Source organism: Echinops telfairi, unplaced genomic scaffold (assembly GCF_000313985.2).
Source record: "Echinops telfairi isolate 266 unplaced genomic scaffold, ASM31398v2 ScPeMD7_10;HRSCAF=50, whole genome shotgun sequence".
NCBI classification, from domain to species: Eukaryota; Metazoa; Chordata; class Mammalia; order Afrosoricida; family Tenrecidae; genus Echinops; species Echinops telfairi.
Window position 1 is genome coordinate 14,452,126 of NW_022103907.1, and position 26,085 is coordinate 14,478,210.

At 42.1% G+C, this 26,085-nt stretch overlaps 1 protein-coding gene and 1 non-coding gene across 16 annotated transcripts in view; both read right to left on the reverse strand.

Moving 5' to 3' along the window:
• Positions 1-26,085, reverse strand: part of SLC8A1 (solute carrier family 8 member A1) — a 445,070-nt gene that overhangs the window by 176,135 nt on the left and 242,850 nt on the right. The window lies entirely within an intron of this gene.
• LOC115868454 lies at positions 10,381-10,487 on the reverse strand. The gene has a single exon (XR_004045605.1). It is a non-coding gene; the product is annotated as a U6 spliceosomal RNA (small nuclear RNA).

A 26,085-nucleotide genomic window follows, 5' to 3' on the forward strand; every position in this document is an offset into this window, starting at 1 on the left:
AGTCAGAATCAACTAAGTAGCCATGGCTTTTTTCTCCCTAATAAACATGGAAAAGTCACATTGGGCAGTTCTACCCAAGTTGCTTGACAAGAATAGCTATAAAGTCACTTCCTCCAGAGTTCATCGGCTCTGCCTCACCACTGAAGGTCCCAAGCTGCATTTGTGAAATCTCCCTGGAGAAGAAGCCACCTTGCCTGGCACAGTCCAGGACCCAAGCATGGTTTAAGAAAGAGAGAGCTTCATTTCAGCCCATGAGGAAGGACTCAGTTCCCTCCATGGAGTGCTGGTGGTTCAAATGGTTACCCATTTAACTGCTACCCAAGTGTCGGTGGTTTGAATCCACCAGCCACGCACTAGAGGAAAGATGAGGCTTGTTATAGGATGGAGGAAAGGACAAATTCACTGCCATCTAGATAATTCCAACCTCAAATTAAAATGTAGTCGATAAAGTTCCCTTTATTGAGCCTCAAACAGGACAAAGATAAGTCATCTTAAGGAGGGTGACCATCAGCATGAGAGCATAATGGTGTCCCAAAGATCACAGCCACGTGGTCACTTACATAGGACATGTAAACAAGCAGCTCGTCCTCAAACCATGCTTGGTAGCAGATAACTTCAGCACAGTTGCAGGTGGGACAATAGAAACGGGCCCACGAGTGGGATGTGCACGCTCTCGTAGATTCAAAATGACTGCAGGATAAATGCTGAAGTCCTCAGGCCATCTTGGTCAGACAAGACTCATAGCCATGTGACCCTAGGACCCCAATTTCCATAAAGGGGACATTCTTGAGGTGAGACAGCTCCTCTCTGGACTGGCCAAGGAAGTCTCAGCAAACACACTGCCGGCGGGTAAGACTGTTTACATGTCAGTCAATGGTCAGAAAGAACTTAATGGAGGTGGAATCAAAGTGCAGATTTCACATGGATTTAGGGCTCTCATTGTAAACCGTAGCCTTCAGCAAACCCAGTACCCAGAATGTAAGGTCTAATACAGTCTCTGGAACCCTATATAAGATAGGTTTTCAACTAGTGATTCTCAACCTTCCTCATGCCGCAACCCTTTCATACAGTGGCTCATGTTGTGGTGACCCCCAACTCTAAAATTATTTTCGTTGCTGCTTCATAACTGTAATTTTGCTATTGTTATGAACCTGGTGACCCCAGGTTGAGAACGGTGGCTATATGGAATCAGGATGAGTTGGATTAAACTCAATGGCAGTTGGTTGATTAGTTGTCTGGTTGGAAAATGGCTATGATCAGAAAAATATGTTGACTAGGATGTGGAGAAATTGGAAGCCCCCTATATTGCTGATGGGATTATAAACCAGTACAGCTGCTGTGATTTCTTTTTAAGGAAATAAAACAGAGAGCAGCAATAGTTCAACATCAATTCTCAGGGGGAATTTCTGTAAATTGGAATAAGCTAATGATGGTTATTAAAGGTAAATGTCCTCTGATCCTCTGGAATAGATTCTTCATTCTGTTGCTTTTGCGATTTTGGCCTCTTTTCAATGTTAGGTGGAAATAAAGCCCTCCTGAATTTATCCTAACCTAATACTCAAAATTGGCAATTCACAGGAGTCTGTTTATTCCTTTGAATTAAGTGTGAGGAGAGTGGATTAGTTCCTGGCTTTTCCCTCTACAGCCCAGATCCACCCATATAAGAGTGTAGCTTGATGATTATAGCTGTTACATGAACTTCAGCCTTTTCGCCTTCTTTTACTACAAAATAAGACAATGTGCTCCATCAAATGCCACCTTTTTCTTACCCCTCCCTGTCCTCCCTCCTCCTCCCACCCTTTATATCATCCTCTTTCTTTTCAGTTATGCTGGGAAATTTAACCTAAGCTGAAACAAAAATGTTCTGGAAAGACTTAAGACTAAAGTAGGAGTAGGGAGTCATTTCTGATCCAGGCTAAGTTCCATTAATCAGCTTTCTCACTCCGGGTACAAAGCACAGCACAAAGAACCAACATTTGGCAGAAAAAGCCAACAACAAAGAGAGGCCATGGCTCACCCTCAGCTCTGACTAAAGACTATGTCTTCCATAAGGTCTACCAGACCCAGGATGCTGTGACTCCTCGTGTGGAGCACACCGTGCCGACCGATCGCTAGTCTGAAGTCTGCATCTGTACCTCTTATTTTGTGCCCAGGCACATGTGACTCTGTATTCTCACCCAAGGTTAAAACACAAACAAACAAACAAAACCCAAAATGGACCCTAAAAGACTATGTTCTCAGGGGATCTTCATTTCACCAAGTTGCAATGCTCGGTTAGTGGTGTCAGCTTCATTTTCACACACTTGGCTGAGCTGTGTCTTTGCAACAAGGGAAAAACATTTCACAGCTTTTTGGGGGTGGGGAGTGGCGCGGGGGGGTGGGTGGGGGGTGGTTGGGGGTTGGGAATAAAGTTGGGATCCAACTCCTACTGCAATTAATTGCCGGGGATTTTTTAAAGGAGCCTCACCATCTGGATGAGGACCAGTTTGCCCAGTAAATGAGCCTGTCTATCACAAGTATTCAAAAGCGGATGCAAGGGAGAGGTGCTCTGTGAGCCAGGATACACCCAGCAGGCCTGGGCAATCTGTCTGTCCACCCCATTCCTCCTCGTGACTCTTGAAGACCCTCTGTACACAGATTGATGGGCAGTGCCTGGGTCCAGTTGGTCCTGTCTTGCTAAAAGTTCCTCCTGAATACGACTAGTAGTTAGCTCCTTTTCTCTCTCATACAAAGGTTATTCTTAAAAAGAAAAACAAAGCCTCAGATTCTTAATCAAACCCCTCATTTCACTTCACTAACTTAACTATTATACCAGGTCCAAGACAACTGGAAGTCATTAGGGTACAACTGATGTCAGAGTAGCTAGTTCACTTTATCAAAACAAAGAAAAAGAAAACCCAAAGTCTTGAAACATTTTTTTTTTTTTGGCAAGGAGAGCAGGAAGATAGAAAGTAAAGGTTAGGAAAGCTCCTATCTCAAACATTTTTAGTTTTTAAAAAACATCCCACTGTCCTGGCACCATACCAAGAGACTGATACTAATATTTTCTGTATTAGCTCGGGAATTTTTTGATCAGCATGTACACAAAAAGGGAAAACATCGGGTTCTTTGACCGGCAACAGCCTATAAAAGAGCATGATAATAAACAGTTGTTTGGCAAGCGTGAAGACGCAGATAATTCATCTGGGGTCACAATGAAGGTGTCTGATCAGAGTCTCTGTCCCAAAGACACCACCCAGCCCACAAGCCTCATCAGCTGCCAACCACACGGAGGAAAATTTGCATCTTTCCAACACAATACTTTTGTGATAGCTCTTTCCAAAGTCAGTCGAAAATGCACAAACAGCAAAAGCATTGGTTCGGCTTCACGTTCTTTTGAGCCGAGGCCTTGAAAAATGTCAAGGGCGGAGCTCCATCATCTTTATCAGGGCTTCAGGCCAAGCTATCTTTTTTTGGTCGTAACCAGAGTTACCTCTAGTCTCTGGAAGAATCTGAATACCCCAGATATCCTAAAAGCCTTTCCAACAAGAGACACTGAAGATGGAAAGGAGTTGGACTTATCTTGACAAGGAAGACTTTGAGAGCAGAGCCCTGTTCTCAGAGAAAAGGAAAATAAAATTGGAATAGTCAGTGGTTTGGCATGTCTCCTACTTCCCTCTTCTCTTCTTTGTTTCTCCCTGAAAAACAACACAGGATGGTTGCTCACCAGGGATTTGGGGAGAATTCAGAAAACCAGGCTTGTAATTTTTAATATGATCCTGGCGGTTTGGGGAGGCAGTGGTCTTGGTTACTTTATAGAAACCCTCTACAAATAGGCAGCCAGAACCCTCAGGGGATTAATTTAGAAAGCATATTTCTTATCTGTCCAATGTCATGAACATTTATCTTATGGTTTCCATTCTCTCAAAAAGCTTTCCACTAAAAAAGAATATGAATGTGTATGAATTCCATACGATTTCTCATTGCTTCGTACTCAGCCTTATTCTGAATGGTTAAGTGTCACTTGCTCTGTCAATCTCTTTTTGTATAAGGTTTGAATTAAGAATGTTTTGAGAATGATGAGGGTAACGAATGTACAAATGTGCTTTAAACAATTGATGTATGTATGGATTGTGATAAGAGTTGTGTGATTCCCCAATACAATGATTAAAAAAAAAAAAGAATGTCTGTCTTCCAATTAATTGCTCCCCAAGGATAAATGGTGGTATATGAAGCTGGATAACAGAGAATGCTGCCTTCATGTCTTCAAGGAGTGAGACCAGCTGGTCTTTGTGCCTCTGGAGATGAGCATCCATTGGATGATTACCTGGGCATGCTCTGAGCCTCGCTCAGGTTGCACAATCTTGTGTTTGACACATCAATTTTATAGCCGGAGAATGACAGAGTTAGAAACATAATTAGAAGCCAAAGGTTATAAAGTCTTATAAAAGTGTTTTTGATGAATGGTCAATCAGATTCTAGCAAGAAAAAGATATTAATAAGTATTCATTCAAGAGATGTTTATTGAGTCTCATTCACAACCCCATAAAGTGGATATTACTGTACCTACTTTATGCACGAGGAAATGTTCACAGGTAGTAAAATGCAAGGTGGGATTTTGAACCCATGTCTGATTCCAATGCCTGCATTTTTAACTGCAATCAAATAAATCTGAATGCCATTTTCTCTTTTTTTTTTTTTCAGACTGTAAGAGGAAATTCTATGTAATGATAGAGCAAGCTTTTAGTTAGTCAGTTGACATCAAGTGAATTCTGATTCATGGTGACCACATATGTGTCAAAGTAGAGGCAGACTACATAGGGTTTCTAATGACTTATTGGTCAGAAGTAGATTCATTTAACCCTTCCTCTAGCAGCTCTGCTTGGAAAACGTTTGCACCACCCACAGGCTTCAGTTTTTAGTGGTCCTATGTAACAGACAATGAATGCCATCACCAACTAAGCACGATGTTGGGAAGCCAATTTTTGTTTCCATTGGATTGTTTGTTCTCCACATGGTGTCAGTCCCCTAGATGATACAAATGGTTAAGCGTGCCATTGCTAACCAAGGGTTAGAGGTTCAAGTCCATCCAGAAGCACCTTGGGAGAAAAGCTGGGCATTCTATTTCTAAAAAGTCAGCCTCTGAAAACTCCATGGAGTTGTTCTACTGACATCACAGGTCATCATGAGTGGAAATTGACCCAATAGCAAGTGGTTTCCTACTAGTATCCTCCAAAGTTAATATAACAAAATTGGTCTGATATCAAGCGCTCTGTTGGAAATTGTTTAACTAATATTGAGTGGCATTTTCGTAAACAGAGAAAAAATAACGGTAGAATGGGCCCACTCAACAAGCAGACAAAAGGAAGATAATAGGATTTACATATGAGATAATTAGCTCCCCCCCCCCAGTCTTTTAAGTCAAGTTAAATAATTGCTCTTGCTTAAATAAGTTATAATTATTTTGACTATAGAAGGGGGCTTCAAAACATTTGTGGAAAAATTCCAACATCTTTTAATTCCATTTTCCCATGAACTTTGTGAAGCCCCTTGACTTACAGGATCCATGGTTGCCTAGCAGGCTAATGCATTGATCTGCTAACTTAAGTTCAGCAGTTCAAAATCATTCCTAGTTCTCAGGAAGAGAGAAGAGGTTTTCCCTCATCTGCTGCATTAGATTTATGGTCTCTGAAAATCAAAGGGGGCAGTCCTACTCCGTCCCAAAGGGTCACTAGGAGTCAGAACTGATGGCCAGGAAATACAGGTAGTGCCTTCCCTCATTGTGTATTGTCTTGAATGCATTTATTTTCATAGATAACCATGCCATAAGAAGCCGACCAATGGCTGGTTTGTCAGATGTAGGTCACCTTTCTTTGGAGGCACCTGTGGGTGGACTTGAACCTCCAACCTTTTGGCTGGCAGCCAACCTTGCTGCTTGTATGACCTCTGGATCCCTATTTCCAGCATTCCTGTACAGGTAACATCACGATCACCACCAGCTCTAAGTAATTCATTTGTGACTTTGCCAGGCATTTTCTTCCTCCAACTAAAGGCAGAGGAGAATAAGGACAGCCAATTAGGGGGACCTCGTGAAACAGGGCTTCGCAGTACGGCTCTGCCATTTATTAGTTCTGTCACTTCGGGCAAGTTCATTTACCCCTTCAGCCCCTGCCTGGTCGGGGAAAGCTGAAAGGAAGAATGGGAACAGAATACATCTTCCCTTTGTTTTACTGCTTTTCACTGGGACCACTTATGCCCCAAGAAGCCAGATTTCTGCTCAGGGTTCCTGCAGGGCTTCTAGGTAGGGGAGGGACAAAAAAAAAAACAGTTTATGAAAATTCAGAAGCTGGGTTGTGTAGCAACAAGGAACTCAAAAAAACATGAACTTCAGTTTGAAAGCAGTTTCTGGTCTTTGGGCTTAGAAACCACTTCTGTTTTTCCCCTTCCTCTGTCCCTCATCTGCCTCCCCTGCAGAATCTCTGCAAACCATATGCAGTGCTTAAGGCCAGGTGGTCTGTTCTGGCAATAAACCTGCCGTGGGATTTGAATCCATGACAGAGTTGTCATAAAATTTCACCTACGAAACAAATAAGTGGACTGTGAGCAAAGTGTTCCTCAGGTGCCACACACGAGACAGAGCTTCAAGATGCGCTTTTCATCTGCTCAGAGTTTATGAAGCAGAGTCACATTTTAGGAAAGCTAACCAGATACAATTAAACAATCTGAAGAGCAAGTAAGAGCTTTACAGATGGCCCTCAAAGGGAATGAGCACTCAGTCAACAGAAGAGCAATATAACAGGAGCTCCATCAAGAGAAAAGAGGTTCTTGTTGACTGTGACATGGCCAAAATTCCCTCGCAGTCACCTCTCACCTCCCCTCTGCCTCAGCTGAAACGCTCAGACTGATAATAACTTCACAAAGTACTTCACAGTGAGTGTAATTTGTTGTGCTGGGGTTGACTTGTCTTGGCTCTTGTTAGCCAGTTATGTGCATCTGTTCCAAAAGATGTATTTAGTAGGCTTAAAATCATGCACAGTGGTAGCTATGTACACTACAAATATGAGCAGAACACTATTTATTTGCATTGGAAAGTGGACCTAAAGAAGTCTTGATCAATTAAAGCCTAAATTCTAAGTACTCTATTAGATGATGTATTCAATTAGAAAAGAGAATGACAATATCTATAACAGTAAATTTGGCACAATCAAAGGAAGTTTGGGGAGGCATGAAGGGAGTGAGATTTTTTCCCATGATTTGGTCTTGAGTTTGCTAGCTGGAAAGTTGGCTACATGTAGTTCAGGTCTCTTATCTTTCTCATCTCTGTGCCTTGCACTGGGGGTATCTGGATCATATTATCATATCCAATAAATAACTGTAGAATGAATAAGAAATGTGCTCTGACGGTCAAAGGGCTACTTTTATTTCTAAGTTTTGGGAATTTGTATTTTACTCTAGTTTGAGAAATGGTGAGATAACATCCTTTTAGGTAAATTCTACCTCTTCTACTTGACCATATAAATTCTCACAAGATTTGGAGAATTTAAAAGTTATGACCTTTCCCTAGCAAATATTTTCTCCCATCTTACAGATGAACTGTCAAAAAAAAAAAAAGAAGACTGGCAGAATCAGGGTCAGATTTACAATAATGCCTCGGTATCTTACTGCCTTCTCCTTTTCTCATTTAACTGCCCTTATGAGCCTAAGCTACATGATCAAGAGAAAGAGAAATACTTCAAAGAGAAATAGAGACCTTTAAATAAAATGCTTTTTTTTTAAAAAAAAAAAAAGGGAAATTAAGATATTTGAGTTGCTGCACACGCTGTGTAAAATAAGTCAGTTGAAAAATGAGAAATACTTTTAGATCTCATATATATGAAATAGCAATAGCAAAGACATAGTGAGCAAGTTTTACTAATAGCTACAAGAGGCAGGGGGAGGGGGTGGGAAGGGACAGTATTTAGTCAGAGAGTGTTGAATTTATGTTAGCGGTGGTAGAACATTTTGGAAATGGATAGCAATATGGTGGTACAAATGAGATAACTAATTAAAGTCATCAAATTTTAAACGTGGCAGCTACTGCATTGGCAAATACTTTGGTATGTTTATTTTCACCACAATAATATTAATAAGAAGGGAGTCTATGAAAGATACTAGCCTAATTTATGAGTTCTGCTGTACGCCCCAAACTCTAAACTCACTACAATTCATAGCAGCCCTATAGGGCAGAGTAGAACTACCCCTTTGGGATTCGGTGCCATTAATTTTTAAAGAAGTAGACCGTGTTATTTTTATCCTAGGAGGTTTGAACAGCTGAGTAGCAGCTCCATAGGTGCACAATATAGTCAACAGAATGAAAAGAAAACAAAACGAAACAATGAAAACAAAGGTGGTGCCTCAGTGACAGGAGGGCAAGCCTCCCTGTTCCAAATCTAGAAATTATATAGATTTAAAAGTGACACATCTGGACCTGATCTGGTTTTCGGCCTTTTCTGTAATTTTGGGTTTTTTTGTTATTGTTTGTTCATGCTAGCGTGTATCTCAGAGGTGTTATGACATTGTGTTGTATGTTTTTATGTGTTTTGGTATACGAAGCCCATGACTGATGACACTATAGGGACACCAGGTAGAGAAAGGGTTTCGGAGGGTGGAGTGGGTACGGTGGTGATAGGCAGGGGTCTGGAGGGGGCCTTGTGAAAGGGAGATGAGGTCAAGGAGTCCAGGAAGTCAAAGGATGTTTGGAAACGGATTGTGGCAGCAATTGTACAATTCTGCTCGACGTGATTGAACTATGAAATGATATGATATATGTATTAACTCCCAATTAATAATAATTTTTAAAATCCATAAAAATAAAAGTGGGCAGAAAGTATATGGATTGGGATAACAGTTGTATGAGCCCCTAATAAAATGTTAAAAAAGAAAAAAAAATAAGAAAAAAAAAAGTGGGAGTCTCTTGATCAAACCCAGGGCTCCACTGGGGTCACATGACCCACTCTCGGGATGGTTATCCGCAAAGAGGCAGGGGTTGGTGCAAAAAGTGGTAGACTTCTATAATGGGCATGTGCTTTTGGAAAAGTTTTCCACTAACTGACCCTGGCCGCCACTGCCCTTTTGGAGTAGCCACGCGCCAATTGCTGCTGGGAGATACGTGACCTCCCATACTCAAAGCATGACACCCCGTGTTCCTACAGAGTCCCTTATTCTTCTATCCACTCTCTTTTCCAGCTAACATCAGCTGGGGTTGTTTTTTGTATCATAGTGTGAACTAAGATGGATTCACTCTTATTTTGAATTTGTGAGGGGGAGTCACACCTCCTCCTTGACTCACTGGTACACTCCTTTGGCAAACCTCTTGAGTACCAACTAGCTCACTTTAGCATTCTAACAAGTTACAAATTATTAAAAAAAATTAGAACCATCACATCTCAGCCATCTAACAGCACATTAACTTCTAGCATCATACGATACATTGCATAGAACATTATCTTTTGGTTTTGATTTTTGACATTTGCTAGTGAGTTAACTGTAAACACACAGGAGATTTGATCATAAGAAGAAATTAAGAAAAGGAGAGAGCACTAAGCCACGAGATCAATAGACAGGGTGCCCTCTTTCAGCAAAACAAAAGGAAATCATTTTTCCCTAGGACATTTCTATCTATGATACTAATATACACTAGAGGATTTTTGACATGCTTATTGCTGTTGTCAGATTATTGATCTATCCCTTCTCTAGTTTTTATCGGCCATCATCCTCAATTAGTGGCCTTTGGGAGGGTGATGAAACGCAACAGCCAGGCCAGTAGAAGGTATGAAGTGGCGCTCTGGCCCCAGAGACTAAGCAGGGGGTAAGTCACACTGCAGGGGAGAGCTGCTTCCAGAGACCCCTTCTGCAGACCCCGCCTGGTCACTCTCTGCTGTGAACGTGTCAGTGTCCACCAAGGGGCCGGAGCGACCCAAGAAGATCTCATTTCAGAATATAGTTTGGTGTTTACCGACAGCCTAACAGAGAGAAGCGCACCCTGAGGAATGATTGTGATCTTTTAAATCAACACGACCCCAGAAGCCTTTTGTGAACTGTTTTTGGAAAACACGCTGCTGTGCTTTTTGACATGTCTTTGGTAAATTGTTTGAAGCAGATTGCTGGATCGGGAAATTTAGGGCCTGGGCGGTGCCAACTGGGAAATACGTATAATGGTCTCATATATTCCCTGTGGTTATTATTTTGGGAACCTTTTATTATAATGTGGGTGTGAGTTTACAGAGGCAATGACCACAGTTTTACACTGGACAATTTACAGCCCTTTTGTGTCCTGCTATTAGTGCAAGTCCCCGGATGCAGCAGCCTCTTCCCCACTTCCTTCCTGGATTACCTGTTTCTAGTCATCCATCCTTCTTTCTACAACGTGTGGAAAACGTCATGAGTCTGCGTGTCATCCTTGTGCAGGGGCCATGCTCATATGATCTGTGTCATTCCAAGTTTAGTGCGCATGTTGTCAAAGTGTACACTTGCCTATTACCTAAGGAAACTTGCTAGCGAGTGTACATCCTCCTTCCGCTGGTGGCCTCTGGAAGGCGCCCCCGTGGTGTGCCACTTACGCTGCTGAAGAGCAGGTTGGCAGCTTGAACACACCCCGCCTCTCTAGAGGAGAGAAAACCAGAAGAGCTTCCCTCATAAGGTTACAGCCGAGAAAACCTCGACTGCTTCTGAGTCTGAATGGGTGGATCAGCGCCCAATAACCCAACCATGGTGAACTTTCCATTAGGGCTGAGAGAATATCACTCAGAGCTTCATCCACAGCTAACGCCGAGGGACCGTCAATCATGGAGGTTGAAACAGAAGTCTCTGCATATCTCTCCATCTTCGTTCTGGGGCCTCGCCCATCACTTCCCTCCCAGCAGTCTCCTCTCCCTTTAAGGAGATAACTCTATTCTTTTTTCCTGCCAAAAATGTTTACACACGAAGCTCCTTCTATAGAGAGTATCTTCCTTCCACTGCTCATTTTCCTGTCCATTGTTCCCATGTCTATTTTAAATCCTGCTGCCTTAGAGAAGAATTTGCCTGATCACCCAACTTCTATCAGGGTTTCCTATTCAGCTTAATGAACTTTCTCATTTCGATAGCATTTTTCCATGCACACCTTTGGTTTCTTGGTCCTCTTATTATTATTATTATTTTGAATAGTCTACCCACAGAGAAGCCTTCTGAGGTAGGCACTAGGTGTTAAATACATATTTGGTGTCTCACAAAATTAAAAAAAATAATAAAATGGATGAATTTAGAGGCCGTGAAGAAAACAGACAGGCCAGATCCTGGATGATAAAGATGTGCTGATGCTTCTGTGTTCAATTAAAGAAACCTTAATGTACATTTGGAGTTTTAGCGCTGTATACTCAAATCAGTAGAAGCATCAATCACTCATATTGTAGAACCACATTCTTCTCAATAAGATCGTAGGTGAAATGCAGACCCTGTTCGTCTCCTTTCTCTCAGAGACGTTTTCAGTCCTGTCTTCACAGGGCTTTGCAAGGGCATGAAACCTCACCTTGTTGATGTTCCCTGAAGGGGAGCAGAAGGAGTCTATAGAGCTGTTGACTCAGCTGCCCTCTGGTTTCTCCAAGTCAATTCAAAAGTCCTTTATGAACTTTATGATATGCTTGTCACAAGTTCAGCAGTTCAAAACAACCAGTCACTCCTCGGGAGAAAGACAAAATTTTCTGCTCCTGTAAAGAGTCACAGGCTTGGAAACCCATAGGGGCAGTTGTACCCTGTCCTGAAGGGTCTCTCCAAACCCGAGTGGACTTGATGGCAGTGAGTTTGGTTTGTATTCCACCACTTGTGATGCAGTAGAGAAGCGTTTGGCTGCTAGTTAACATGTCAGTGGTTCGAACCTACCAGCTGCTTCACGAGCAAATGATGTGAAGTCAGCTCCCATAACATATCGACCTTGACACCCTATGGGGAAAGTTATACTCTCTCCGATTGGGTTGCTGAGTTTTAGGTAATTTTCTGTTTCCACATTATTCATTGTGAGGTATACATATGGAATGAGTTTTGCAGACTTATTTGTGCTACATTCATTTTAATTAAGGAGTGGAAAATGACAAATACGAAGTTTCTGTCATCAATGAGAAAATTAAAGCTCGCTACACATTTAGTGTTAATTGGATCAGTTGTATAGCAGAGTCCAGATGTTTTTTCCGAATCAAAACTGATTAGTATGGAGTACCAGGCATTTCCGATCATCTCATGATGGTTTATGTAACAAGCTTAGTAAGTTTGAGTATAGAAAGCAGTAGTATGAACATACGCCATAGCAACCTGTTTGAAGTTTTAAATAAAACACTGAATGGTTAAGGGGAATCAGGGAGAATCTGTTGTTCAATCATCTAACATTAGGATAAAATAACTTTATGGTCAAAGTTAGCAAGAAGATTTTATCTGGTATAGTTTTAGGTTATGGGAGAAAGTTTGTCCAATTTAATTAAAATGATAATTAATTAGCTGATTTATGTGCAAAATGTCAAACCCACTGCTGGACTACCATGTATTAGAATTGAGTATAAAATACAGGGTCTTCCCCTACTAAAAGTCTTCATTTCACAATGACACCACTGTCACCATCATTCTCTTTAAAAAAAAGTCCATAACATTTTTTCTCCCTCCCTTTATTAATTTAGGAATTAAATATATACAGGTGGCTTGATGCTGTGCCAAGGGCAATGCGTTTCTCCAGCAAATTAGGAGGGTCAGCGAGAACTGGGCCATCATGAGACATGTCACATAATGATCTTCCTCGGGTATCTTAGACTTTTTGAACCTCAGTTTCATCATCTGTAAAATGAGGGCAAAAGCTCTCTGTGCACTGTCATTTTTAAGAATTAAATGAGAACGGTACATAGGCCTGAAATAAGTATATGTTCAATCCCGAAATCAGTCCTCAGGTGGCACGACCATCCTAGCCCTGGACTGCTAACCAGCATGTTGTCGATTCGCGCAATGATCTGTTTCCAAAAGCGCACAATGGTAAAAACCCTAGTCGGCAGCACCTGGTCTCTGTGGTCCAAAAGGCAGCTTTGGTTTGTTCTTAGAGTATGCAACATGCATGGCAGTTAGAAACGACTCTACTTGATATCATAACTAGGCAATGTGCGGCACCAGTATACCAATACTATAGTAGCATGTTGTCTAATTCAGAAGTTAAAAAAAAGGTGAAACTGAAGAAGGTTTTCTTCCAATCTCTGCTTACAAAGAAGATATGACTGCTGGTTTGTTTGGCCAGATATTTCTAGATATATTCCAGTCATTTCCTGCACACATCTGATTAGCACTGTATTTTTAGTGCTTCAAGTTACTTATAGTGCTATAAGCCATACACAACAGCACATACTTGTTGTTATACAATTGTCTTTTGTTACTTAAAAATATGCCCTGGGTAATTTTTATTAATACATTTATTTAGGTCTACTGTGTTTTTCTAAATGCTTGTCTGAATTCAGACCTAGCTCAAACACCTCATAGTTTGGGCCCTCCCACAAGTTACTTGGCCTCATATTTAACATTAGGATGATAACTGGATAAGTCTCCTGGGTCAGTTATGATGATGACCTGCGTCACTATGTAGAAGTACTTAGAACCATATCTGGCTGATGAAAAATAATCAATATATGTCAGAAAAAAATCGTATTAATGGGCAGTTAAACTGCTTCCTACTTTAAAAAAAAAAGGAGACATGTTAACACCAATGAAACTTTTCAAGATTAACTCCTAGAAAGAAGCAACAGTTTTATTCTAACTAGAAAGGGTCTGGGCATATTACATTTTCCTAAATCGTGCCAAATTGGCCTCCGAAATGGCTCTTCTAACTTGCTCTCCTCCCATCTGTGAGCAAGTGTTTATCCACACTCCTTTCAACAGGATCATTCATCTTATCAGTCTTTATTTTTTCATTTCAAGAAAGATAAAAAATAAAAAGTGTCCTTATAGTGCCCTGGTTATAAGCGAGATGAGAATTGTTTTTATGGCTACAGAAGTTTATGATTGGACTATCATAATTTATATTTTGAAAGGACATAAATTTTCACTATGGAAAGAAAATACTATTAAACATTCTTTATGTTCTAGAAGCAACATTAGGTAGGCATCATTGGGGAATAACAATGATTCAAGACTGGGTCTCTGTTTTCTAGGAGCTTATAGTATATCAACTGAGCAGGCTTGGAATCAACTTAGATCAGTCTAATACCATTTGTGCTACACTAGATAATAAACTTTAGGGTTGTGCCTTTCACCATATTTATTCAATCTGTATTCTGAGCAAACTGTGTGTATGTATGACTGTACAATAAATAATCTGACAAGATGAAGGATATTGCAACAACAGGATTGGAGGAAGGCTCATTAACAACCTACAATATGCAGATGACAGTCTTGCTTGATGAACAAGAAGTGGACTTGAAACACTTGCTAATGAAGATCAAAGAATACAGCCTTCAGCATGAATTACAATTGGGTGCAAGGAAAACAAAAATCCTCACATCCGGGCCAATAAACACCACCATGATAAATGGAGAAAAGATTGAAGCTGCCAGGGATTTCATTTTTTGTGACTTAGCATATACACAAGAAAAATTACTGAAAGTCATAAATTCATAAAGATAAAATCATGTAGCAAGTATTTCATTTAAAGGAATATACTGAATACAAAACTAAGTTTATTGATTTAGTGTATCTTGTAGAGCAACTCTAAAGGAATTCATGTATATTTAACTCAAGCATTATAACCATGAAAAAAGATGTGAGAAAATTATCCTTTGGGTCATTTAGTTGATTTGGTGTTGTATTATAAAGGTCAGCTAGGTTCTGAGTGACAAAAAGAAACATTTTTAACCAGATTTTGATCTCAAGAAGGAAATGTACAAGAAATACAGGTGAATCATAAAATATTGAACTTTGCAAAATATAAAATATAGTGATAATGTGATTATCAACTCAACTCATGTCACTGCCCTTGAGTCAATGCTGACTCATGGTGACCCTATAGGGCAGAGTAAAACTGTATCTGTGGGTTGCTGAAACTATTAAATTTTTATGGGACTAGAAAGCTCCACTATTGTGGAGTGGACAGTGGACTTGAACTGTTGACCTTATGGTTAGCAACCCACAGTGTAACCCCTCTGCCACCAGAACTCCAGCCATGTGATCACAGGATTATGATAATGTGATCCATAGGATTAATGATTATTAATCACATGATGACCAACACACATAGAGCTCAGTCACCACCCATTGGTCAGTAGTGGCTTGCAAGTTGCTATGACGCTGAACAGGTTTCAGTGATGTTCTAGACTAAGAGAGATGAGAAAGACAACCTTGGCAATCGGTGTCTGAAAACCAAGGAATGAAACTCCCATAGATCGCAATGCTCCAATCCACAACTGAACACAGCCAGGTTGCAGAACTGAATAACGCTTCCTTCCATTGTGGATGGAGTCCCCATGAGCCAGAGGCAGGTACCAACAGACAATATGCAAGGCATTGTACGCTCAGATCACTCACAAACAGTGCGATATTGCAGAATTCCCTACTCCCGGTCTTCACACGTAATTTACACTTGTGAGGAGAGATGAGGGAAGACAAGAGGAAGAACTAGAGGAGACAGGGACACTGTTAGGGAAGAGAAGCAGCGGTCCTAGGGCCCCACAGCCACACGGACAATTACCCTTTTTCATTAGTATTCTGTGGTCAGATAACCTAAAAGTGTATCCCGTTTAGCACAGGAATAAGGAATAGGCCTCAACCCATTCTCCTTAATGCATTGAGGCAGATCAGATTTGCAATGTACATTAGTACTCCCTTGGTAGCAACTGAAGGACATTAAGAGGGAGTCTAGGAAAAAAAAAATATGCTAGAGAGTGCTTCAGGTACTTTTTTCTTAATTAGGAGAGCCCAAGGGCAGAGAATGACTACATCTCAACATTTCTAGGAATGGCATTTGCTTGTTCTGAGCAACCTGAAATGTGCAGATCTCGCAGCTCAGCTCTCAAGCACTTACAGGGATTTTAATAAGAGAGAAGATAATAGGGCTGGCCACGCATAACAGTGAAATGATTTATTTTTCATATGACATTGGGGCTCATTTAGGGGACCTATTAAATTTCTAGTGAGAATGAGAATGTTGCTACTTTCTATGAAGTTAAAAATATTGTCTTATTTGCCCATAGCGACTACTGTATAAATGGGGGGAAAATGGTCCTGGTCTCTCCACTGACTGACTTTCCTTCAGAGATGTTTGATATTGTAACTGACGCGACATTGCATGTGTTCTGTATGCATTAGCATGCTAATGACTAGAAACACTAGAAATGCCTAATATGTACTTAAAATTTAGTCCATTGTTCCTTCTAAAAATGTTTTGAAGCAAAACACTAAATGTAAAAAACTGGATAGTATCTAATGTACAACATTCAGCTGTTACTTGAAGACAGGCAGAAACAAAACAAAAAAGAATTTGCCTCTATAGAGACTTTAGATATATCTTGTTTAAAAAGAAATAAACAGTTCCAGGGGGAATGGATCAGCATGGAAAAGTCAAGATTTTCACTTTCTCATCTGTAATAAACCTACCTCTTAGTCTATATTCACAGTATAATTTTTCTAAATTCTATTTCTGATTACTTTTCATTTCAGCTGATAAAATAATGCAAAATTATAGAGAAATCCCCATGTGGAATTGAATTTCAAATTTCATGGACTCTAGACTGTCTGTCCTGGGGTGCTGTATAAACTTCTAAAATTAGTGCCCTGACATAATCCTCAAAACTTAACCATAGACAATTCCCTGAAGTCTTTTTATGACCAAACAATATTTTAGCTTAACTGGTGGAGAAATGTCTGCCTTGAATATTATGCTTTTAAAGGACTCACTATATGGAATTAAAATGACAATTGACAATGGCAACACAAAGATTAGACAAAAACGACCAGGGACAGTTTATGTTAATGGGGTTAGATCAACTCAGAAAAACGGAGCAAGACAATAGTGACTCAACCTGAAAACTGTTATCCATTCATTCTTAGATGTAGCTGTACATGCAGAAATGTTGAGTTGGTATATATTTTGCTGAGTATACACTTACCTACGAAAACCAAATTAAAAATCAAAACTTTGCTATGAATCTTCAATATAAATTTCACTAAGTGGTGTCAGTTGATTGGGTTTGTTCCAAGCTAGATAGCTCCCTGCAACATTTATTCCTATCCAGGTTGAACACTTCACCCGTTCTCCACATTGTGGGAATTGTTTAGTGTTAAAACTGTCAGGTGATGTATTTTCTCTAGCTCCTCTCTTTATGCGGTTCATGAATGACACCGCACTTTCACACAGCTAGTGGACAAAGGCATTGGACTGACTCAGCCAAGGACCAAGTTCTACGTCCCTCTCCAAGAGTCTCCTCTGGTTCCCATGTGTCTAGGTAAGGGAAACATCAAAGAGCACACATTGGTTTTGTTGTTGCTTGTGATTTTTTGTTAGCTGACATTCAGTTGGTCCAGACTCATGGAGACCCCATGCACAATGGAACAAAATGCTATCCAGCCCGGCATCAACCCCACGATTGTTTTCAGACTGTGGGGACAGAGAGGGATTTCACTGGCTATATTTTGGAAATAAATTGTCAGTCTTTGTCACTACTGCAAGTGATCTAGATGTTCCACTGAAACCGTCACCGCAATACACAACTTTCCCCCTTCAGACCAGAGGCAGGCCAGGAATCACACCTGAGTAGCTCACATGTTAAAGGAGAATTCTACCAAGTCTACAGTCACGTGGCTGTAATAGAAGTCTTTCTCAGATGTTTTTGGTACTTGCGGTCTTCTCCTCGTCTAAAGACAAAGTGCCCTGCAGTCAAAGTGAGCGCCTTGAGGGCAGACATGTCCAGTTTTAGAGCCAAGACCTTGAAGTCATATGAATATGTGACCCATATTAATTGGCAGGAAGAATCTTGATTCTTAAAGAACTCGTTTTGCTGCACTAGTGACACCATGCTCTAGATCAGCGGTTCTCAACCTGTGGGTTGTGACCCCTTTGGGGGTCAAATGACCCTTTCACAGGGGTCGCCTGATTCATAACAGTAGCAAAATGACAGTGATGACGTAGCAATGAAAATAATTTTATGGTTTGAGGGGTCACCACCACATGAGGAACTGTATGAAAGGGTCGCAGCATTAGGAAGATTGAGAACCGCTGCTCCAGATGTTTCATTCCAGAGACATTGCCTTGCCTCTAAGAATCTGCTCTACAACTCAAAAAACAGAACTGAACACTAGCTCTCAGAAAGAAGTCTATCTTCAAACAAGCAGCCATCTGAGCGAGGTGCCAACTAAGCCCACATGGAAGAAGTATGTCATCCTTAGTGATCCAAGGATTAAACTAATAAATACAAATCCAAAGAAGGCCATAGTATCAGAGCTTACATTCTGAACACTCAGCTTACAGACGGCTACGGATGACAGTGGAGACCCAAAATCCATTTGCAGGGTCCCCATTGAATCTCCTCTCTGCTAGCAGGTAGGGAACATCATAGAGAGTACTGTGGCAGATGCAATTAGGTTAAAATGTCATAGCTTGTCCTTTGATTTTCTGTTTCACCCAGTTTAAAGTTGTTCCAATTTTTAAGATGTTCTGCTTTGTGGTTGAGGTTTTCCTCTGTTGTGTTTTGTCATTGTTGTTATTTTTATTTTCTTGTGTGTGTTTCGTATGACTTTCTCATATGAAATCCAGGATAGGTAAATCTATCGAGGCAGTAGCGGCATGGCAAGGGAGGTTGTGGTCCAGGGGGAAGTGGGGAACTAACGATCTGAGCACGAGAAAGAGGAAAATGTTCTGAAAATGATTCTGGTGATGATTGCACAACTCTTCTTAAAAGGATGGAATGATTGAATTGTATAATGTGTGAATGGTATGCCAAGAAAACAATTTAAAAGGGGGGCTGCACACCTCTGACCTCTCAGATTTGCAGTTAGAAAGATCTATGATGATTCTCCACCTTTGAATAGAGTAGGATGGTGACCTACTGTCCTCACTCCATGTAGTTTTCTGGGTTAAAAAATAAGCAAATATACATTTTATGTATGTCAATATCCTGGGAAACAAAAACACACTGGTGTAAAGCACACAGTTACACCAACCTGAAGACTGAATCTCCTTAATGCCAGTCATTCATAATCTTGGAAAAATAATGCAGACTGGCTTTCCATCCATCTACTTAGCAGTATAAATAGAACCTCAGAAATCATACTAGGGAGGATCTTAGGTGGACGATTTCAGAGAAAGAGTGAGCCTTTAATGACTCCTTTTCAGGGAGTCTGTCCAAGAGGGGGAGGGGTTATTTAAATATGCTAATTGATCATTCTGTGTAAACGCAAGAGAAAGATGTGCACTTTCAGTTTGAGCTTCACCCAGGCTGCGAGAATTATGAAATACATATTCTTAAAATCCCGTGTGTCTCTCTGCTTCCTGAGGCTAATTAGTGTGCGAGAGATAGAAATGGGGCACACACATCAAATACAAATTGGCTACTTTGTCCAGCAAATTGCTTCCACCCTCCCTCCTACTGGGAATCACGCTGACTTCCGGGCTATTTTCTTTCCATAAATGGATTTAGTCACCGCACTGGACAACTGAGTATGCTGTGTTTCAACAGCTTTAATTAAATGGGGTTTATGAGTAAAATCTTTTTGTTTTGAGACAAAAAGATAGATTTCGTAGGGGATTTGGGAGGAGGGGAGAGGCAATGAGGCAAAAGGGGACTGGTTGGGGTGCTAATTTTGGAGAAGGGAAAAAACACCACCACCACCCACACGGACAACATTCACCAACATTTTGATATCTGCCAAAGTGATGAACTAGTTTAATCTTTCTCGATGAGTATCTGATAAATCCTACTACTTATTCTGGCTTGTAAAGTGCAAATAACCCTGAAGTACTATAGTACGGATGGTGCGTTTTGACATAGGAAAGCCGATGGAAAACCACAACAACGCACCTGAATGTTAGATACGGTTTTATGAGTATCGCTAGTGGTGGTGAAATTAAAGAGAGGATCCTGTACTCAGAATTTAGAGATGTTTCACAGGAACCATCACATCAATGCGCAGCAGGTACCGCAATTCTTCCCCAGAAACCACTGCTTGCCTCTCACCCCGCCCCGTTCCCAGCTACACAGCTTAGGTAAGGGAAGTGACAATGACCTTGGTGATGCGGCAGGGAGAGAGAGATGTAGGCAACTAAAAGTGTAAATGCCCAAATCAAAAACTCCTGCCTCTCAAGCTAGGGAACTCTCCCGGCCACCTTTCAGGAAGCGACCTGCATTTGGCCTGGCCTTCAGTGCACACCCACCTCTCGGGGAAGCAGGGTCACAGGAGCCTATGCTGCATCTACCCAGCTAATGCTTCCTTGGCCCTGTGTCACAAACAATTTGTTTCTACATCTTCTGCCATCAGGACCTTAGGAGAGATGTCCACCCTCATTATCCATGAACGGATTGGATTGCCTAAGTGATTTGCCTGCTTTCTATGGAGCAGGGGTAAACTGATTAAGGACACTTTCAGCCACAAGATTGCACTGTCAGCTGTCACATCCGTCTCCTTGCTTCTTCTTTCTTGCCTTGTTTTCTAATTGAGAGTCAGCATAGACTCCTCCCCTGGCTTGGATTGTACGCTTCAAATGCAAGCAGCCCTGGTGCAGCTGTGAACCTGCCCATTCTGTCCAGACACTGGACGTGAAATGAGGAAGGAAAGGGCTCCCTTCTCAGGAGAGGGTACTGCAAGGGGAGGTGGAAACAGCTGGACCTTTGGAGGGAGAAGATCCTGAGCGTTTGAGAATGGGGCATCTCCCCTCACTTTAATTATACCACTGTAGCATGCACCTCAGGAGTCCAGGTGGCACAGTGGACTAGGTGTTGGGCTACTAACCACAAGGCCCAGGGTTTCAATCCATCAGCTGCCCCAAATGAGGACGAGGAGACAGTCTGCTCCTATAGATAAATGCAGTCTTAGACATCCTGGAGGTGGGAGATATTTCCGTTCTGTTACTAGGAGCCGGAGTTGGCTTGTGGTACTGGGTTAGGCTGTACCTATCATCGTGTTTCAGCTCTCTGTCAGCTGCTATGCAGGGGTGGATTGTGTGCTGTTGTGATGCTGGAAGCTCCACCATTGGCATTTCAAATACCTGTAGGGTCACCCACAGTGAAGAGGTTTCTGCAGAGTTTCCACATTGCGAAAAAGTAGGAAGAAAGACCTGGCCATCTATTTCTGAAAATGAATCAATGAAAAATGTATGAGTCACAACAGAATCTTGTTCAGTATAGGGCCAGGAAGAAGATGGTTCCCTAGGTTACCAGCCACTCCAAATAACCCAAAGGCCGCATCAATAGACTCAAACGTATTGATGACTGTGAAGATAATACAGACTGGGCAATGTTTCATTCTGCTGTGCTGATGTCTTGCGTTGAAGACAACAGATCGCCTACAATAGCCTCATCCTGCCTCTTCCCAGACAGCCTCCAGAGCAGGAAATTCAGTAGAGAAAATGGCAGCTGTAGAACAGCCTGAGCTTTGGAATATATACTGAGCTCATAATGAAAATAATTTGTGTAACTTGCCAAGAAGTCAAGTCCTCTACATCAGGCATCCTCAAACTACGGCCCGTGGGCCACATCTGGCCCGCCGAGGACAATTTATCCAGCCCGCCGGGTGTTTTTGCCCTGTTTGGTTTTTTTTACTTCAAAACAAGATATGTGCAGTGTGCATAGGTAGTTGTTCATAGTTTTTTAATAAACTATAGTCCGCCCCTCCAACAGGTCTGAGGGACAGTGAACTGCCCCCGTTTAAAAAGTTTGAGGACTCCTGCTCTACATACTAATCAATGTAGGGCAATGGTGACAAAGCAGTGAGTCTCCAGCAGAATTCTCAGGGGAGCAGCCCCAGAGCCTCCTGACCCCCTGCAGAGATGTCCATCACAACAATATCTGTGGGGCAAGGGGGTGGGCATATAGCCCCTTTACTTCCCAAGGAAAAAGTCATGGCATGCATAACACCTTCTGCACATTCTGTAACAAAGGCAGAAAATAAGAGGGTCTCAGTTGGAAATCCTCCATGAGAGAGTTCTCTAATAAATTCCAGGACACACGTAACATCCCCAAGTATATGTCATTCAGTGTGTTACAAACTATGTAACTGTCCTCAGAGATAATGTATGAAGTTGTTACCTGGTGTAAATATGAGAAAGCAGGCTTAGAGTGATCACACCACTAACATAGGTGAAACTAGGGTTCACATGTAGCATTCAATGATTCCAGAGCAACATGCTCCACAGCCGTTGAACGTTGGATATTTGAAATGTTGAAACATCCTATAAAGAAGCAGGATCCATTTCCAGTGCCCGACTCCACCCACGACAGAAACCCACCATAACCAGCTATTCTTCGCGTTTCGCAGAACAGAGTTGAAACAAATCCTGCACAGACGACAAGCATTCTCCCGAATGCTTCTGTGCTCCTCTGAACCCAGGGATTCCCTGCAGAGCAAGCCTCCATCCCAAGAGCTCAGCTGGAGCCCCTGTGCCTTGAATTTTGCTGCAGCCGAGAGATTGGTTTTAGAAGCTGAAAACCAGAAGCCCAGCTCTTCTGACCCTTGAGTGGAAAGGGGGCAGAGGAACAAGTGATGGCCCTCTAAAAGCAAAGTGATCAGAGGACAGAACACCCAGAACAGCCGAAGACATACTGTAGCCTTCTGAGAGATTAATCCAGAGGATGAAGGGTACATTCTTTAATCCCCTACCAAGACAAAATATTTTTTGCTGATGACCATAAAGCAGTGGATCTCAACCAGTGGGTCGTGACCCCTCTGGGGGTCAAACAACCCTTTTGCAGGGGTCGCCTAAGACCATCGGAAAACACAAAAATATTTCACAATGAAGCATTTTCAGAGACATTCCTGTTTTGCAGGCTGTAGGCTGTAGCAAACCGAATTGATTCTGTCGACTGTGACTATATTCTGCCAGAATCTCCTTTATCCTGGACAAGGGGCTGTTTCCAGAAGTATCATTCCCAACTGACCCGACAACCCAATGTTTGCACTAAGTACAAAGACTTCACACCTCTCCCAGTTTATCTTCTGTTGTTTTCTCCCCGAGAGTGGGAAAAGGTCTTTCCCTCAAATGAGAAACATTTACTTCAAGGACAATCACCTACCTAAGGGTGTGAGAGTCCAAGACTCACATTCAGTGTCGGAGAGCTTTATCATCACTGATTACAGGTCTCCTTGAGGCAACAGTGGGTTGGGGAGGCAGGGAAGGAAGAGTGCTTTTCCAAGGGCCCATTGATATCCCCACTTCCATAGAACCGAGTTCAACTCGCAAACCAACCCAAACACCCTGCTGTCGAGTAAATTCTGACTCACAGTGACTTTATGTCGAGTTTATAAGACCGATACAGTCAGTTTCATCTTTTCCTTGAACCACCGACCTTGTGGTTGGCAGCCTATTTATGCCACTGTACCAGCAGGGCTCCTTGCCCATTGATATACTTGGGCATGAAATGGGCTGCATGGCAGAGGGTACTGAGTTCCGGCAAGCAAGGCCCATGATGACAATAAAACGTGCCACTCACTCCACTTTGCCTTTCTGGGGGCTTCTCAAAGTTGAGGGGACACAGCTGTCTGGTTTCCTAAGTCCCCGCATATTCTTGAAGGTGTTGAAGGAAGAGAAAGCTACATGGCAGTGAGTTAACTGGCTAGGCCTGTCACAATCTGAACTGAAGTGTTGGATACAATCCAGAAATATAAAATGCTGTCAAAACATGCTGAGAGCAGCCACTGATGATTTCCAAGAAGATTAAGCAACCTCTTTGTAATACAAGGGGACTAGGGGCTCCTCAGGCCCCCACTGTTGTTCTATGGTGGTTTCGCAGATAAGTCTGAGGGACACACATTTGTTACAGCTAACTTGGGGAAGAGAATAGAATGCTGCTTTCTTTACTAAGGAGGCTGGGACATCATCTGATCACAGTCTGGGCAGCTGATGGCTCTCCTCATCTTCCCAAGTAAGTTAAATGTTCCCCCATGCTTCAATTGTGACAGGAGCCCCCATCAGTTGGCTGCCACTTACCAAGACAGCTTGGTTAAACCAACATCCCCTTAAGAAGTACTCCACTGGGGTTTGAATGACCATATAAAATATATGAAGCACAATAATAAGGTCCCCTACTTTCACCCATAAGCCTTAGTAATGCTACCACATTCAAACACAATTGTGACCACAAGTAAACATGACCAGAACTACACTCTCAGAGATTTTCTTCCACCTAGTTATAGCTGCCTTTTTGCTCTGATTTTTCATCTACTTGATACCATGAGAAGGAAATGGGGGCATATTGGTATAGCAATTTTCTATATCCAGATTCCAGACACATCAGCTAGCTACAGACAGGACTCACATCCAAAACATTCCTGGAATCCTTGTGTTAACTACCACATTATCAAGTCCTGGAAGAGTTGGGAGCTATTGTAGCAGCAGTCTGAGTAACTTGATTCTTCCAATGAGCCCATGGGGCCCAGACAAAGGAATGAACAGCCCCAAGTCGGTCTGGGTTGTTGCTTTTCACCCCCGCACTTTCAGATCCTGGGCCTCCTCTGGGCTTGGCAAGTGGCCTGTCCTTTCCTCCTGCTTGGCAGCTTGGCTGTTGTCCTCTTCAACATCAAGTGCCCAACATCTTGCCCACCCTGTTCCTTGACCCAGCCACTGCCACTGCCACTGCCACTTATTCTGCAGTAGTTACTGATTCATCACCTCTTGTTCTAAGATTCTGTGTCAGCTGCGGTCAGTCCTCAATTCCTTCACAACAGGATCAGACCTGTGTCTTCCACTGGCTAATATTTCAGAAGGAGTTTGCTAAAGCCTTCTTCCTAGTCCGTCTCAGTCTGGAAGCTCCGCTGAAACCTGTTAAGCATCACAGCATATCCACTGTGCTACTGAATAATGGGTGGTGTCTTTGCCCATAGGAGTAGTGGTTGGGAGTTGGCTGCCACATGGAAGGTAAGAAGTCTACTACTGAAGCACCACTATTGCCTCCTCTTCATCACCACTACTGCCTCTTGATCCATCCACACTCCCTTGTTTAACCTGAGTTCCCCAGGATGGCTCTGAAGTCACCATTCCTTAGTTATGTCTATGCTTAGGTAGACATTGTGATGACCAGAGACACATATAGGTCTAACTTGTTAGCTCATTGTTACCTAGATCCCTTTGCCTTGAATGTTCTTAACTTCGCCCTTTAACCTAAAATATTTTGGTAAACGTTTTCAACTGTACCATACTTATGGTTCCCACCCCACCCCCACCCCCTGAGAACGTTGTAAAAATGAAGATACTGATTCAGCAGGTCTGCGATGGGGCTTGAGTGTTTATGTTTTTAACAACTGCTAGATGACATGGTTACTACTGGATCATAAGCCACTTAACCTATTTATCTTTGTACGCCAACAATTCCAAACATGACCAATTGTCACCATTTTAGGTGGCACTTCTTTACATGACATACTGGAGACACAAAGATGGCTGTCTCACAGACCCTGTCCTCAATCGAGGGCAGATTGCTCAATCTCAAATTCATTGCCATTTGGAAGTGGGTAATTCTTTGTTGCCGTAACTGTCTTGTGTACTCTAGGATGCTAAGAAGAATACCTGGCTCTACCTTTTGGGAACTCTGTTTACTCTTTGGGTTGCTAACTGCAAGGTTAACAGTTTGAACCCACCAGCCACTCAATGAAAGAAAGATGAGATTTCTGCTCTCATAAAGATTTACAACCTCAGAAATGCACAGGGGCAGGTCAGCCCTGTCCTCTGGGGTCACTGTCAATCAAAATAGACTGGATGGCAGAGAGACTTTATAGGGCAGCGGTTCTCAACCTGTGGGTCATGACCCTTTTGCGGGTCCAACAACCCTTTCACAGGTGTTGCCCGATTCATAAGAGTAACAAGGTAATCAAGCGGCCATCAAGCTCAGAAGCAACAAAGCCCACATGGAAGAAGCACACCAGCCTATGCAA